This window comes from Metopolophium dirhodum, chromosome 2 (assembly GCF_019925205.1).
Source record: "Metopolophium dirhodum isolate CAU chromosome 2, ASM1992520v1, whole genome shotgun sequence".
NCBI lineage: Eukaryota > Metazoa > Arthropoda > Insecta > Hemiptera > Aphididae > Metopolophium > Metopolophium dirhodum.
This window is the reverse complement of record NC_083561.1, coordinates 39,985,135-39,996,962: the sequence shown is the minus strand read 5'-3', so window position 1 is coordinate 39,996,962 and position 11,828 is coordinate 39,985,135.

The following is an 11,828-nucleotide window of genomic DNA, read 5'->3' as shown; positions in this document are numbered from 1 at the left end:
TCTATAACCAAAACAACTAAAAATATACATAAATAAAGGTTTTTGAATAGTTATTTTAAGTTCAAATTTGGACGAAATTACATATTAAATAACCAAGAATAAAGACTTATATAATATTTTTGTAATTTTATAATATTAATTCAACTTACCGGTTGTCCGGCTAATTAATAAAATTAATAACATTAGAAAATATAATATAAAATAATATCATCCTAGACTGACAAACCGTCTCCGCTCAGAATCGTTTTTCGTGTACAATGATATTATATCATTGAATTCGAATTTAATACAATTAATTATACAGTGACCCACTTATAACCTACTATACAGCAGAGTGACATCCACTTACCCGTTTTATTAAAAACTGAAAATGTATTTTTATTTGTTTAATTTGTAAATTGTAATTGATATTATTAATTCATTTTTTGAACTTGTAAATTGTATTAAACAATACAAATAGTATTTAAAACATTTATTAAAAATATAGTCTTTTTCAGACAGCAATTTTTTGTTTAATAATATTATTATAATCACGAATAATATTAGTAGGTATAACGTTATCATAATACTATTACAATATTGTTACAAAATGCTGTCTGAGAAGTATTCTAAAAGTTCTAAAAATCAGAATTTGAATAAAATATGTACCTATTATTAAAGGAATATAACGAGTGATCATACTTAAAAAATCGCCTAGTGTAAAAATTTCCCGAAATCGTACTTCAAAAATATTATATAGGATAACGTGTTATCGATCGCGGTGGCTTTATATAACCTGTTAGAAATAGCTATTTCAAACGGCCGGCGTGTGCGTGTGGGTAAAGATAATTATAATATATTATATTGGTAACGCCGGTCCGAAACTAATATCAACTCAATCATCTGGTCCTTATATTATACTCGTATAATATGAGATTTTACGTTTATGTGCGATGTATGTATAGCGAAGTAATAATTCGTCGACGACGTGATGGCGCCGCAATATTATATAATAATATTATATATTGAACGAACATTTACCACGTACCTATTATCACAGAATATACGTCTTTATAATATAGAGAATCGGACGAGTGTGTTTGCTAAATATTAAATTTTATATTTGGAGAGCGTGTTTACGCTTTTAGGGCGTAAAATATAATATTATATAAATGCGCCTAGAATTCGATATTTTCAACATTTGCTCGGCACAGCGATGTTTACGCTTTTAGTGTATATTTGCTGTGCGTGTTAAAAATACGCTCTTCTCATCTGTATATATATAATAGTAATAATAATAATAACAATAATAAGCGTTGTGGCGAGGGTGGTGTCGGTAAATAAGAAAACCTCGGCTAGAGTCGAAAAAATATAAAAACATTCCAAGGAATAAATAAATAATACACTTTCGCCCGCGGACGATAAAAATATTATTATTCCGCAGTGATTTATATTGGTATAATAATATTATACTTTCTTGCGAGTGCGCGTACGTGGTAAATAATATAAAAATATATTAATATGTATATTGTATAGGTACTATTCGTGTGGCGGCTGCGATGTTTTTACAGAAAATAATAATATTACGACCAGAAACAGCCGACACGTCTGCAGTGGCGGTGCCGAAGATGCGTCGTACCTACAAGTGAGGCCCGACAGTCGTCACCCCCGCGGCCACCCCAACCGGCAACAATACAATATTGTGTAGGTATACCCTATTATATTATACTGCACAATACACCTACCCTCCTCTCACTGGGCAACATCTCTACCCTCGTTAGACGACGGTATAAAATTGTACGGGGTAATTGGTTATCGAGGGTCGCCATCTCCGGGCGTTAAACTCGATAGAATAATTGGTACGGACGGCCGTACCTATAAAAAAAAAACATAATATAATAAATAACAATATACCGAAAAATAAATGGCAGGTACTATAGTGTTCATAATTAAATAAATATTTTATACGTAAGCCATGTACCTACATGTACCTAAGCCCGTGTACATACCCACCACGGTGTATAGCGTATAAAGTAATATCAAGATGGCTGTTATTTCTAAAAATATTATATAACTATACACAGAGTTGATTGTTATAATAATAATATATTTAATTTTGAAGTTCATTATTCATCATTATTTTTCAGCTCTGGTAAACTCTTGTATATAAAGCTTTTTCTAATTAATAAAGTTTTCTCCGTTAATTTCCGAATAAAATATCTCTACAGCAAGCCCAACAAGGGTGTAACAGAAATAAATGGTAATATATAATTAACTAACTAAAAAATGCACAACAAATTTTGTATTTCTAATTTATATCTTAAATTTTAACCATGATTATTATATTTTTTAATACATTTTAAAACGCTGATTAGAACAAAAGTTATTTTACACAGTTAATAATGTTAGTCAGGTGTTTCTGTATATAACCTACGTACCCTGTTTGTCCACTACTGTGGACCCTGTTTTACACTCTTTAACAGTAATTTCAAAATTAGACGTAAACAAAAACGTCAGTTTTAATTTAATGAAATTTATTTTTAAGTTTTGATTTTTATAAAAGATTTATAAAAGAATTGCACGTTAAAAACAAAAAACACGTCTTTTTCGTTTTTTCAAAATTCTATATCATCATAATCCTTAAAAATACCCGCGTATAATGACATAAGATACACCCTGTATATTATATATTATCTTGTATTGGTTACGATTTTTTCAAACTTTACTCGATAATTTAATATATATTTGAATATTTCTCATAATTTAGTCTACGTGTTGATCGATGCATATTTAACACCATTAAACTTTTGTAATAACTTTCTCGGTAGAGCACCAAGTGCACCACTATTCGTCGAGGAGGTAGGTAACTGAATATTACATATATTTTCGGAAAAATCCATTTCATTCCAATATCAAAGGAGGAAAAAAATGAGATATGCCTTATTTTAGGATTATTTTTAAAATAAAAGCCAACAAGAGACCGATTTCTCATACCTATAGAAAACATGAGATTACTGCAAAAACCGAAGTGTTGGAAAATAAAAAAAAATCAAATTCGATATACAGAGAAACAATATTGACAGTCGATAAATCATATTGAGTGCGTACATATTATATATTATATTATATATTATACTGACTTCGGCGATATGACGTTTATCTCACTACCTGCTGTGCAACCTTTGGTAACCTAATGGAATGAGATATTATTATTATTATTATTCACTCACAGACTATAGTACCCTAAAATCAAGACTGGGCTACACAATATAAAACTCGTTTGATGTGATGTACACGTTACATGTGTGTAGTACGCTTAAACACATAGATCGTATCGGTATCTTTTATAATTTGTACATACTACATAGTGAGTCGTCCCATTACAATTGTAAAAGGAGAACCGTGTCGCACGGAAAAACAGGTTTTTATTTTTTATTTCGACAAGGGATTTTTTTTTCATTATTTTAACTATTATTATTATTATTATTGTTATTATTATTATTATTATAATAATAATCATCGTATTATATTACTCCTTGAAGTCCATAGTCTTATGTTTCCCGAATACTTGGGCGATAGCGATGTGCATTCTACATGCGTGTCGTTCCAAATTCCAATAGGCAATGACGTAACAATTATATCGTAGTTTTATCATCAGACAAAGAATGTTTAGTAGTGGGTAACAGTTATAGTTAGTATAATATACTATAATACAGAAAATATTTCAAATTCATAAAACAATATGTCAATATCGCAAACGTTTGGTCTCAAAGAAGAGCGAGTAGTTTTCTAAATATTATAAACTATCAATTGTTATTATTTTAGATTCTGAGCGGAGCGAGGAATGTAATGGTTTTACAATGATGTTTATTTCTTTTTTATTCTGTAAACACTTTTTCCTCCCCTAAACTTGCTCAAAAGTATCAAGTATAGCATTTTTTCTAAAAGGTAATTTTCTTGAGCTGGTACTTTAGAGAGGTAATTTTTTTCCGATTTTCGAAACGTTACTCGAAATAAAAGCGGTTAAAGGAGAAAAAACGTACGATTTCACGATTATATAATATTAAATAATTACGGACGACGTTTTCTACCAGAAATATTGCTTTAAATGAAAAATGACAAAAATATTTTTTGTTGTATTTTGGATTTTGTTCCTAACGGTTTAAAGTTTGAAAAGTTTCAGTAATTTTTGAGCTATTTATAGACATTTTAATTTTTGGAATTTTTTTGTTGTAGTTCGGTTAAAAACATTCGTAAAAACTTGAAATTTGGGTTGTTTACTTATATTATTCATACCTAGACATGGTAAAATTTTCAAAACATTTGAGCGACTTATGAGCTTTTTCTTTTCTTTTATATTTTTTTTCATTTTTATGATATTTCCTAATTATAAATTATAATTATAATTATATAAATTACCTATTTATATAAATCGTTCTTAAGCTGTTCTTAAAACGCTTTGTTTATCACCATAGAAACGAATAAAATTAAATAAAAAAGATTCCCTCGTCCGCTCAGAATCGTTTTTTATTGAATGCAATCATTCTATTCAAATTGAATACAGTGAAATTACACTATCCTGTCCGAGGCCCTAAGGGACGATGGACAAACATCCACCACCAAAATTCGCTGACCTACTTTTTTAAATTAATATCAAGATTACTGTCTAAACGTTAGGGCTGTTATGGGTTTCGACCCCAGCTGTTTCTACCAAAACAGACCTAACTTATGCCAATATAGTTACCAGCTATCGTAGAAATCGTATACAACTCCTGAAAATATATTTAAATTCGTAACAACTTCCTAATTTTTTTTGAAATTGAACTTTTAAATTCAATTTTTCAATTTCTAATACTAATAATTATTTTTATGTGAATATAATGTTGAAGTAAAAAAATTAATTTAAAAGTGGAAGAAAGATGACTAGGTGGATTAAAGTTAATGCAAACTTTGTGACAAATTCAAATTTGTTTTTAGAAATTATATCCGATAAATTGGTTACCTAAGGTAACTTACCTAGTTAAATAGTTAATACCTACAATTTAAAGAGTACCTATAATTAAAATACTTAAATACATATTAAATTAAACTATTATGTATTTCGTTGTATAATTATACGGTTTTACAAAATTTTTTAAAAAAAATTATTGATTAAAATATTATACAAACCATTTAAAGAAATCGTATTATTCTGTTATGGTTATTTGAATATATAGTGATTCATATTATGTTATGGCCTATGAACCATGCACGCATGTACGTATACAGAAAACCATTTTGGTTTACAAATCATCGAACATAATATTATTATTAGGTAATATGTGTTTCAAATTAAAAGTTATAATTTATATAAAAAAAATGTTTTTTTAATAGATACATAATTTTGTGATAAATACCAATAATCCTATAGCTCTGTATATGTGGCTAGGTACTATAAGAACCATAGTTCATTTATAAAATATACAAAATTAAAATTATAAGGTAGGCACTAGGCACGTACCACCACGAATATCAATTATTATAAATTATAATAACGGAAATCGATCACCGCGAAGTATTCGAATGTGAATTTTATGAGCGCAATTAAAATATCCTGGTCAACGTGAATTATATGGATTGTCCCAACAATTTAAAAATAATACACTATACCTGTGCGTAGCAAATCACAATAATTGAATAGTTAAATAATATATTTTATTGCCGGTATTGGAGCTAGCCCAATAAAAAAAAAAAAATATAAATATTTTTTACATTAAATTAGGTAATATATTATAGCATATTGTCACAAATATAGTAGACGTTACATTACACATAAATAGTTCAATTAGTACGTGATAAGCATATAAGGACGTACGTTTACGTATGTGCAAAAATTATTTACTTGTGTGTAAAGAAGTAAGAACATTTTTAAGCCCCCCCCCCCCCCCCAAACAAAAATCCTGGGTGCGCGACTGAATCTCGTTAAAAATGTCATCAGCCTTTAATTGTAAGCATTTATATAATAATATATCCTCTGCGAAACAAAACTACACAACACGAACTCATAGAAAATTGCCTTAAGAGGACGTGATACCCGCATGTGTTGTCTCTGTCTCACAAGTGCGGAACATAGAGTAGCTCCGTTAATTTAAAAATTAGAGTGAATTGACCTCTTATAAAATCTAATGGTAGTATTATTATCTAGGCAACTGCTTCTGTTTTTTATTATATTTTAATTGTAAAGCGAGTTATGATTATTTTAAAATTGTAAATTGTTTGTACATCTTAAAATACTCATAACTTGTTTTAAAATTAAAATATAAAAAAAAACCCAACGAGGTGCATTAGATAATATTCTTACTTACAAATTTGATAATAGGTCAATTCACTCTAATTTTTAAATTAACTTAGCTACACGTGTTCTAATGAGCGTACAATTTGCTTTGTTACGCACTAGTAAGTTGTAAGACGAAAATAACACATTTATATAAAACTATTATAAGTTACGTTAGGTTAATGTTATAGGTAAATCATAGGCACCTATTTATTTTTGCTATTTTTAATTATATTTGATTTTAAACTTATTTTAAATTGTTCAATCTTTTAGCTTGTTTTTCTTTTAGTGGTTACAGAATAATATTGAAGAATTGGAGTGACTCGTATATACATATATAATAAATAAATAAATACTTACAGTGCTATACCATACACTGTGACGTATAAGGCCCAACTTGAAATTTACTTTTCTTATTCTTGGAATTGTATATGATATAAATGTTATACATTCTATATCCACATCGTTTATGTTTTCCGTCGTATTAGTTTTTTTTTGTTTTTAAGTTATATTTATCCATGTATAGTTCCAAATAAATATTATATACAGTTATACAGATATTATATGTGTCATATAACCGCTGCAAATATTATGTTAGATATATCGTTGTATCTCATATTATTTACAATGTTTCAAGTCAATGGCATGTCTTAAGGGCACTGCAAATAGACTTAACTTTGTTCTTAAGTCCAAAACGTACCCATAGGCCATATACTGACTAAACTAATAACGTGATATAACGTTTCTGAAATTATATCTGAATTACATCTCATGAATTTAACTTGAAATTGACTTTCCTACTTTTTTAATTCTAGATTCTGGACTTAAGCAAAGAATGTATTAATTGATGTGTATTTTTTTTTCTGTCTGTCTGACCAGTAAAAATGCTCTCAAACAATAGGAATTTTTACACAAAACCAGTTTCTGACAAAATCGATTTTGTTTTTTTGGTACAACTAAAAATATTATAATAACCGTAAATACTTTAAATTTTCACGAAATGTATATATTATTATCATTTTCCGTACATGATAACATTTTAAAACTTTTTTATTTGACCTATTTATAGCCTATAAAAATGCGAAATGTTCGATATTTTTTTAGTTTTCTTCAATAACTGGTGATAAATAATTTTTAACTGATCAAAAAACTTGAAAAACAAGGATATTCATAAGTTGTTTAGAGAGAAATTAAAAAAAAAAAGTTGAACGAAAATAGTATTTTTTTTATAATTGTCTGATGTTAAAATATTATTACAAAATTCATCAAAATCGTGAAAATTATTTATCAGTTAGAAACTTATAACTAAATTTCTTTTCATAGTGAACATTTGAAAGCTTAAAAGTTTAATAGAAGATTCCTAATATAATAGAAATTTTTCTATATTTAACAAGAAAAAAGTTTACCAAAAAATCAAATTAATTTTTATGACCGTTTGAATTTAATATGTTTACGATATCATTTTGTAAATTTTCATCAATCGAGGTTTTAATATGTTATTTTAATTCAAAAACCAACAACCCTATAGACACTTGAAAATTTCACCTAGTATCTATATTAGTAATAATTACCATACATGATAAAGTTTTCAAAAAATTTTTTCTACTTGTTTATACCCATTAGATATTTTAGATATTTTAGACATTGTAAATCATAATGAATAGACTATAATATCATATAACATAAGCGCCAAACGTGTAAAAATTATAAACAATTTGCGCCAACATTTTAAGTAGGGCAAAAGTGCCAACATAAAACTATACCCAACATAATATTATGTCAAATGCGTATTATTATTATAACGTTTACCTATAAAGTATATAAACACTCATTATTTATACTGAAGTAAAAATAGAATTTTTTTAACAGCAGATTAAAATGCAAATTTTCTATCGAGATAAATTAATTTGTATTTTGGATACCCAATACTATTATGCTTAATAGTAGGTACCTAAACCTACTATTAAAATAATATTAAAAAGGGAAAATGTTAGTATAAGTACACAGTTTTAAATATAATTATGTAGGTTAATTAATATATTATAAATGTAGGTATAACTATATAATACCAAGGGATTTGTTTGATAAGAACGTAGTATGAGAAATTATAAAATTTTCATTAAAATGTTAAACTAAATTTTTATGACAATTTACATCACTAGGTACAACAAACAATTTATCTCTCGTCTTTATTTATTCTAAATTCAATTCATTTAAAATTATCAATTATATTCCCATTCATGATTCTTACAGTTCAGTTAAGAAAAACGAATCAAACTGAGATAGGTACTGAGTGTTTGTAAATTAATAAAGAAATCTGTAGTAATTTATAGTATATTGATACACGTGTAATAAAGATTATGTAGACATAAAGTTATATTGTATATTATGACATGTTTACCCAAACATTCTCTGATTATACTGATTTTCAAGGTAAAATTATAAAATTTATATCTTTATATATCTATGTGTTCAAATGTTGTGTCTATTTGTACCCGAATGTGTTAGCTTTTATGTCAATGTGCATGTGCTTAAACGTCCAATGCTCAAAATACGGCCAAAGGTGCATTTCCCCCCACCCCTTGGCTCCACAACTGGTTTCACTATAATATTATTGTTCGCTAACCAACTAAAAATACTTAAGAGGCCGTCACACACGTGTTGTTTCCGTCTTACAATTAATGTATACAACACAGCAAAAACTGTTTTGCGCGGGACAATTTTACTCCATCTGTATTTATAGTATACTTGTGCGAGTTGGGCTTTTCAGCACTAATAAACATAAAAAAACAAAAAACGGGAGAGGCTTCTTTCTGTTGATCAGGAAATGCGTGTCTGCTTGTCTTCAATTTGACCACGTATTGAACTTTTGTGTACGAAACGACAAGCTCAAGTTTCTCACTAATAATTTAAAATTTATTCACTTTATTATATAATATTCCTTTGTTATTTAAAATAATTTAGTTCTTAAAATATTAATTTGTTGCTGTATTTTTAAAAAATAAATGTCATGAAATAAAACACTGCTAACAATATTTAATAACATTCCTCGCGGCACATTAGTATGCCGCGGCACCCCGGTTGAGAACCACTGGTATAGTGTCTACTATGTGCCGTCTACGAGTATAAGGTTTATTCGCCGTCCTCTTAATAAATATTACATATTGTTAATTATTATACCCATGCATAAATGTATAATGTTATATCAGTTTGTCTTTGGAGTTGACAATAATCACATACGTCATCGTTTTTATATCAATAAAATTGGCTAATTTATTAGTAGTATTATTATTACTGCACTGTAGTTTCACGCCTGCAGTTGGCGAATTATTTTTTTTTTGTTCGCACCAATGGCAGACAAACAAATACCTACATATTTCGCTTATCCTTAAGCCTCGCATAATAAAATAAATCTGCAGTGTAAGTATATCAATTTATATAATATTAGACCCCTCGTACCTATATCAATTAACTATTAAATGTAATAAGACTTGGAAAATGTTATGTGATATGTGAACTTTGATCTTATTATTATACATGTGTACTAAATAATGTATAACGTGTTATAGTGTGTTTGTTAACAATATAGTGTCTACACAGAAAACTAAAATGTATTTTAAAATGTTTTATACATATCTACCCAATTAAGCCGGAACACATTTTAAGCTAATCTAATAACTGCTGCAGACTTATAATTAATATTACATTAAAGTATACATTAGTTTTATACTTTTCGTCGTCATTAAGTTGAACTAAGATATTAGCTATACAAATACTGAAATGCCATACTACTGATAATAAAAGTGATTAGCTTGTGCATATCGACATATCGTATTTATAAATTTCCTGCGTGTCTAAGTTTAGTATATATATTAAACTTAGACACGCAGGAATGTTAATGGGTTATACAAAATAAAGAAAATATTGTATTATATTGTAGTAGGTTAACTACCTACATTGTACGTTTCCGCATGAATGGTTATCGGTTAGCTATTAATAAGTGGGTAATTAAAATCTTCTCAAATTATCTGTATGTTTAACATGGTATCTAAAAAAGTATTCTAAATATTTAAAAAATTGAATTGTGTAAGGAAAATTACAATTTAATAATAGAGTATTGTTTCATGGCGTTTATGCAATTAATATATTATTTGTATTAAGTAATTACAAAATAACATAAATCGGTTTTACCTATATTGAATTGAATATCCTGCAATGTCGTCAAAATTTGAACTTTATTCAAACCATCGAACCTTAAAGGTGTAAACGTTATAAATAAATTACGGCTATTTCAAGTAAATTTGAATAATTAATTTTAACTTACTAAATAGCTATAACCGATAATGTTCCGCACGAAACGTACAATATAAAACGGACACATAGCAAAAGTTTGAAAGATATTAGATTGTTTCGTCATATAATATTTGAATAACATATTTTTTAAACCATATTATGCATAGTAATTAACATAGTAATAATTAATCGACAAATTTTAAAACACATTTATTCAGATATACATTGAATTTAATTTGCATACTATAAAAATGACACTAGGTTGAACTAACATAATTTTTTTAAGATAAAGTATAAATGTATAGTTAATAAATATTATATAGTAACAAAATGTATATAATTTATCCCTTTATTAGGGCATTTATCAATATGAAAACAGTTAACTTAATATCATAATACAATAATATTATATAGCCCGATATAGGTGGTTAAGTGTTAGTACTTATGTATATTATATTATATCGATGTATTGTCCTTCCACTGGTTGAATTGATCTATTATCAAATTTGAAGGAATATAATATATTATTATCTAGGCACCCAAAGGCTTTTATAGATAAGGTAAATCCATTGTAATATTAAAAAACATCGGGAAATTCGCTTAACATATTGCGTACAAAAACCATTCTAAGAGGAGACGGTCTGCAGTCGACTGTCAGCCTATACAGATTATACCTATTATACACCACTATAATATTACCTTTATATTATTGTACATTCATAATACTGTTAGTAATTTATTTTAATATTATTAAATAGTAATACAGTAGGTTAAATTAATTATTGCTGAAAACATCACATTTATTATATATTTTATTATTTATACATCATATATTATTATTATTGTTATACACTTTTGAGTCCATACCGACTTACCGTAGAATAGTGATCGTGGTTACCAATAACTTGAAATAAATCTAAATATTTTGAAAATGACAATGCCTATAGGTATAGTAGGTATACCTATAAATTAAAATACCTATAATAAAATATAATAATATATGAAAAACGAAACCATAAGTCACCATTAGTATTTTGAAAACATATCAGAATAACCATCAAAGCACCATTAAACGTAGTTATTCCTTGCTTAAGAATCTATTTTTTGTAAATATTTTAACTTCATGTCTATAAAAAAAAAATTTGTTATGCCTATAATATGGCTGTAATAATAATAATATTAATAATTCTTTCTTTATCACGGAATAAATTCCGATAACAATAATAACAAAATAATACTAATA